At 37.6% G+C, this 4,986-nt stretch overlaps 1 long non-coding RNA gene across 1 annotated transcript; it reads left to right on the forward strand.

Annotated features, from left to right (window-relative positions):
* The first annotated feature begins 332 nt into the window (after nucleotides 1–332).
* On the forward strand, nucleotides 333–3,596 carry LOC123443972. Its single transcript, XR_006630903.1, has 4 exons — nucleotides 333–816; nucleotides 1,438–1,519; nucleotides 1,675–1,823; nucleotides 2,502–3,596. It is a non-coding gene; the product is annotated as an uncharacterized LOC123443972 (long non-coding RNA).
* The last annotated feature ends 1,390 nt before the right edge of the window (nucleotides 3,597–4,986 follow it).

Here is a 4,986-nt window from a genome sequence, read left to right on the forward strand (position 1 = left end):
GAGAGCTTCTTGCTTTGTCACTATCATATGCTAGTGGAAATCTTCATTATATAACTTGGCTTGTATATTTCAATGATGGGCTTCCTCAAAATTGACCTAGGTCTTCGTGAGCAAGCAAGTTGGATGCACACCCACTAGTTTTCCTTTTGAGCTTTCACATCTATATTTATAATAATTAGAGACTCCCTAGAAATTACCATGTTAATTAGAAATTATAAACCCTTCATCTCGTGGGACCGAGTAATTACGGTGGAGATTAACGCATCTAATTTTAATTCGATAAAAAAACTGTACAGGCCCACGATCCTTTTCATCACGTTTGTTCTCATCTATCCCTAACCTCACCAAGCCCACCATCCCCACACATCGCGTGCCTTGGATCGCGCCGCTGCCCTGCTCCCGCCATTGTTCCCTTTCCCATCCGCCGCTGCTGTCCATCGCATCCAGCCTCTATCACATCCCATCGGCTCCACCGCCACCATGAACCATCACTCTCCTTGGTCTCTTCTCTTTGACCTGCACACGACCGCAGATGCTTCTGGTGGTGTGTGGCGACGCGGCCGATCGAGGGAACCGGGGTGAGGCGGACTGTGTCCCGTTCGTCGATCTGCCCCCATCTCCCGTTCCTCCTCTCAGAATGTCATGTTCGCAGTTACTGCGACACACAACGCTATCCTCTTTTGCAGCGGTGCCTATAGGTGACAACAATGGTGTTCTGATGTGCCCTGTTGTACCCCTCCACACTTGAGGCCGTCGAGGAGAAGATCACGCTCCCTGTAGAAAATTCGGCCATGTTCTAAGTGGCTAATCAGCAAGGTAATTTTCTGCACTGAAGTTCTCTCATGGAACTTGGGTGGGATGAATTGGCGGATGTGCTAGGTGGAGTGCCATTGTATGGGCATGTTAGTGGGCAGAATCTCCTCTTCCACATACACGAATTTGAGTTTGGCAAGGAACTGTGTCAATACTACTATCCTTTGGCTTTGCAATGGTGATTTGGATTGTTTTGTTTTTTTTGAATCATGGTGGTTTAGTTAATTTGTTAACAGGTGTTTCTGTTAGGACTAAAAGTAGAGAGTGGTCGACTCGATTGAATTTGGCAGAGGATAACCCATTTTTTTTTTAATAATTGGTGGTTTAGTTAGTTTTAATGAAATGGTTCATGGGCTCAACTTCTATTTAGGTTACTATAGTGTAGTATAGTTGTGTGGACTATCGGTGATGAAAAATACCCAATGCATTGCTTTATGTTGTCTAGTGTACTACAGTTTACTATCTCTGTTGACAAATCTGCAAGATGATGCAAAAATATTGCTTGCTGGTAGGCTGTGAACACATAGGCTATGTACAGACATGCATGTTGTAAGCAGTGCTCTCGCAAAACGGTGCTCCGTTTCCTTACTGTTGTTGCTAAATATTTGTTTTGTGGCATATCAGGGTTGGACGACATAATGCCAACGACCTCACCCTAGGAGTCCACTTCACGGTCATGGCATCCGCCTCTACCAATTATCTAGAGGTAATTTATTCGATGCCCTCCGTTGGATGAAGATGCTCTATTATGTGTGGTTCAGTCAAATGTGGTTCATGCAAGCTGCCCTTAAGTCTTTATTGACGTTGGATAGAGCTGAGAAAAATCTGTATATGCTTACAATTTTGTGTGCCTTTTTCTAGGAGTTAAGTTCCATAGACGAATGGGGACGTCAACTTTGAGATGCAGCACTCTATGTGTTCACGCAATCGGAATGGCCGAAATATCATATGCCAATATGAGGGACGTCCGAAATATCAAGCCAATATGCGTTTTATGCCTGTCCTGTTAGGTATGTTATCATTGATTCATATGATTAGTTGGTACTTCAGAATAGGCACACACATGTTTTCCATCATAATCGAGAAAGTACAAATTTTAGATATGGATGTTAAGCTATGAGGAGAACCTTATTGGCTCGGATATCATATTTTTTAGGTAGGCAATCTTTAGTTCATTATGATCAGTTAATATTCCTGAGAAGGGGAAGCCATATTGTCCACAAGGCTTGAGCAAGTCGGATTTCTGATATAGATTTTAAATGATCAAGACAACCTAAGTGGCTCTTTGCCAGGCCACCATTGCCGATTTATGGAGCTGTTTTTAATTGTGCAAATGTCCAACCCATTAAAACACCCTTTTAGGTTACATAAGCAACTGCCAGTATTTGTGGGAGTGCATTTTACAAAGATTTGCATAAATTCTGCTGAGGATAATTATAAAATGCACAAAGCATTTTAAATTCTTTTTCCAGTTTTGTAAATACTGAATCAAAATATCGAATAAATATTTTTAGGTTCATTAATAAAGATATAGTGCTCATGTTTAGGCAGTGCCAAGTATTAGATGTTCCATTTCTTTATTAGCTTACTCTAAATTTAAAGTACTAAAAGGTCTGAGTGGTGAGCGCTACTTCTTTGTTATTTTATTGTGTCTTCACATTATAAAAATACAACTGATGGTCTTGCAGGATTATCTCCCTTCTCCATGGATAAATTGCTTGATGTGTTCCATGGTGCAGTTGAATTGGATACAAGCATGCTACAAATCTTATAGTAATTTAATAAAGCATTTGATGGGCTCCTGTCATTCTAATCTACTTCCCACATTTTAGTGTTGATGTTAATTAGTACTCTGTAGTGAGCCTAAGAAATAGTACTATGGGGAGAATCAGGCAACACCTAATATGTGTGTCGTTTGAGAAAAATGAAACTTCCTACTTTCCAACGGTCGGTTACGTATGTACATGTAAAAAGCACCATCTTAGACAAATATATCATTCACCAAGTTTACTGAAAGTTAGCTTAAATACCATGTATTTTTCTGCACGCAGATTATTTCCTACTATAGGCCATCCTCTATATATATATGATAGTCTAATAATAGTCAAGCATGACAAAAAACTTCACTCCAGTAATTTTGTTGCTCCATAAGAGCTAACAATTGTTAAAAAAACAAATCACATACTCCATGTGTCCCAAATTAAGTGACTCAACTTTGTACTAACTTTGTAATGATTTCATCTCTTTCTAGGAATAGGCACTGTATTTTCACTCTTATGCAAAAAGACTTTAAATCACGATTTTTATTTTATTTTTTCATGATATTCAGAGGAATATTAGCTTGAGTACCATACAGAGGGTGACGCAAGTGGTACTTGACATACCATGGCGTCCAATGTCTAGGTTAGCAGACCCACATCATGTTTTGCTCTTTGCGTTTTGTACATCAGCAATGGACAAGAGCAGTGATGGAGTCCTAAGAAAGAACCCAAAAATAACTGCACTGTCTTATTCACATTTGAGGGCAAAACTACTTCAAGGAATGAGGTTAAGCAAAGATCGGTGCTCAAGATGTTACGAGACACTTCTCATGCATGTTGATATTCTCCTTTTTTTGAGTTTCCTTTAAGGTGCAGTATTTTGTTTTATTTGTTATACAAAATAGTGCAGCTGTTTGTGATTTGATATGAAGGCATGTAATTCCTTGGAAAACTCCTACACTATATTTTGATCCAAGTTCAGTTGTACTGATGTCAATTAATACATTTACAGTACATTATTAATCTCTTTGTCGTAACGCGACATGTCACCACTCAGTCTATTTACTGTACAACACTATTGATCTTGATTCAAGTAGGACCGAAATGGTGCAAGCAAAGGATCTTTTTGAATAGGAAACAATAGGAGAGTGTCAGAATTATATTAATATACTATTAAATAAAGTATAGTATAAGGATCTTTGGAAGAAATCTTTGTAAGAATAGACATTTAAGGAAAACATAAGGAATAAAGCTATAAGTTGTTGTATCCATAAATTGAACTGATTGAGGTGTTTGTTCTTGACTCTACCTGTCCAGATCATACTTAAGACCCCTCTTCCACTTCTGTATCTAAGGGCTTTCATCCTCAGAAGTCTTCCCATTCATACACTATATATTCCAGCAGCTCAAAATGAAATACCCCACTGCAAATGTTTCCCTTATGGAATCATGGGCTAAGGCCACTTTAACAAAAACTGATATAAATCTATGCCTATTGGGGATGAATTCTTACCAACATTCTATAGCAAAAGGACAGTCCCAAAGGAAGTGTGGGTGTGTTTTTCCTGACTTATCTGAGCATAGAACATTCTACATGTATGCCTATTCTAGGAAGAGAAAGAATTTCCTGTGCAGTAGATTGCCAGGTATATTTTGAAATATAATTCCTTATTTTTTTTGCAAGGAGGTTTACATAGATTTAAGATTATTCATTATTATTCTAAGAATTCTGAATTTCTGTTTTCTATTTAATTATCCTAACTATTCTCTTTTGGTGCATTCTTCATTTGCCATTCTCATCTAATATCATACAGCATTTGCACCCGAGTAAACAATAAAATAATAATATATTAAATGTTTTTGAAAAATCTATTTTTTATGGATGTTTGTATTACTGTTGCACACATGCTTGACAATTTTCATGCAAATTGGAGCAGTGGTGTTTTGTCGATAAAAAACATATTTGAATGTAACATCTTGGGGTAACAATTGATGTTCAATTCGTTTTTTTTTTTGCACAGGCCAAAATGCTTAACCATTTTGCCTCAAAAAATTTAGGTACCATTTGACTGACAAAGAACACACAAATTTTTTTTTTTGGAATTTTTTCAAAATTCATTTTAGATGGGCTGGAGCACGTGCTCCCTGAAGCCGAATTGCATTTCCCGTGCAAAATATCATGCTATCATACTGACTTTGTTAGCTGTGGTGTTTGTGTATGGATCAATAGAATTAAATTATGTAGAAAAATTACATCGAACCACTTGCCGATAAGCTTTAACCCGAAATGACATTCTGAAGTGTGTAGTCAAACTATAGTTATGTTTGACAACTAATTTAAGAAAATTGTTCTGATTTGCTAGGTCAAAATGGAACTTCAGATTATATGTAATTCATGTAGTAGTACTAATAT

Source organism: Hordeum vulgare, chromosome 3H, assembly GCF_904849725.1.
Source record: "Hordeum vulgare subsp. vulgare chromosome 3H, MorexV3_pseudomolecules_assembly, whole genome shotgun sequence".
Taxonomy (NCBI): domain Eukaryota; kingdom Viridiplantae; phylum Streptophyta; class Magnoliopsida; order Poales; family Poaceae; genus Hordeum; species Hordeum vulgare.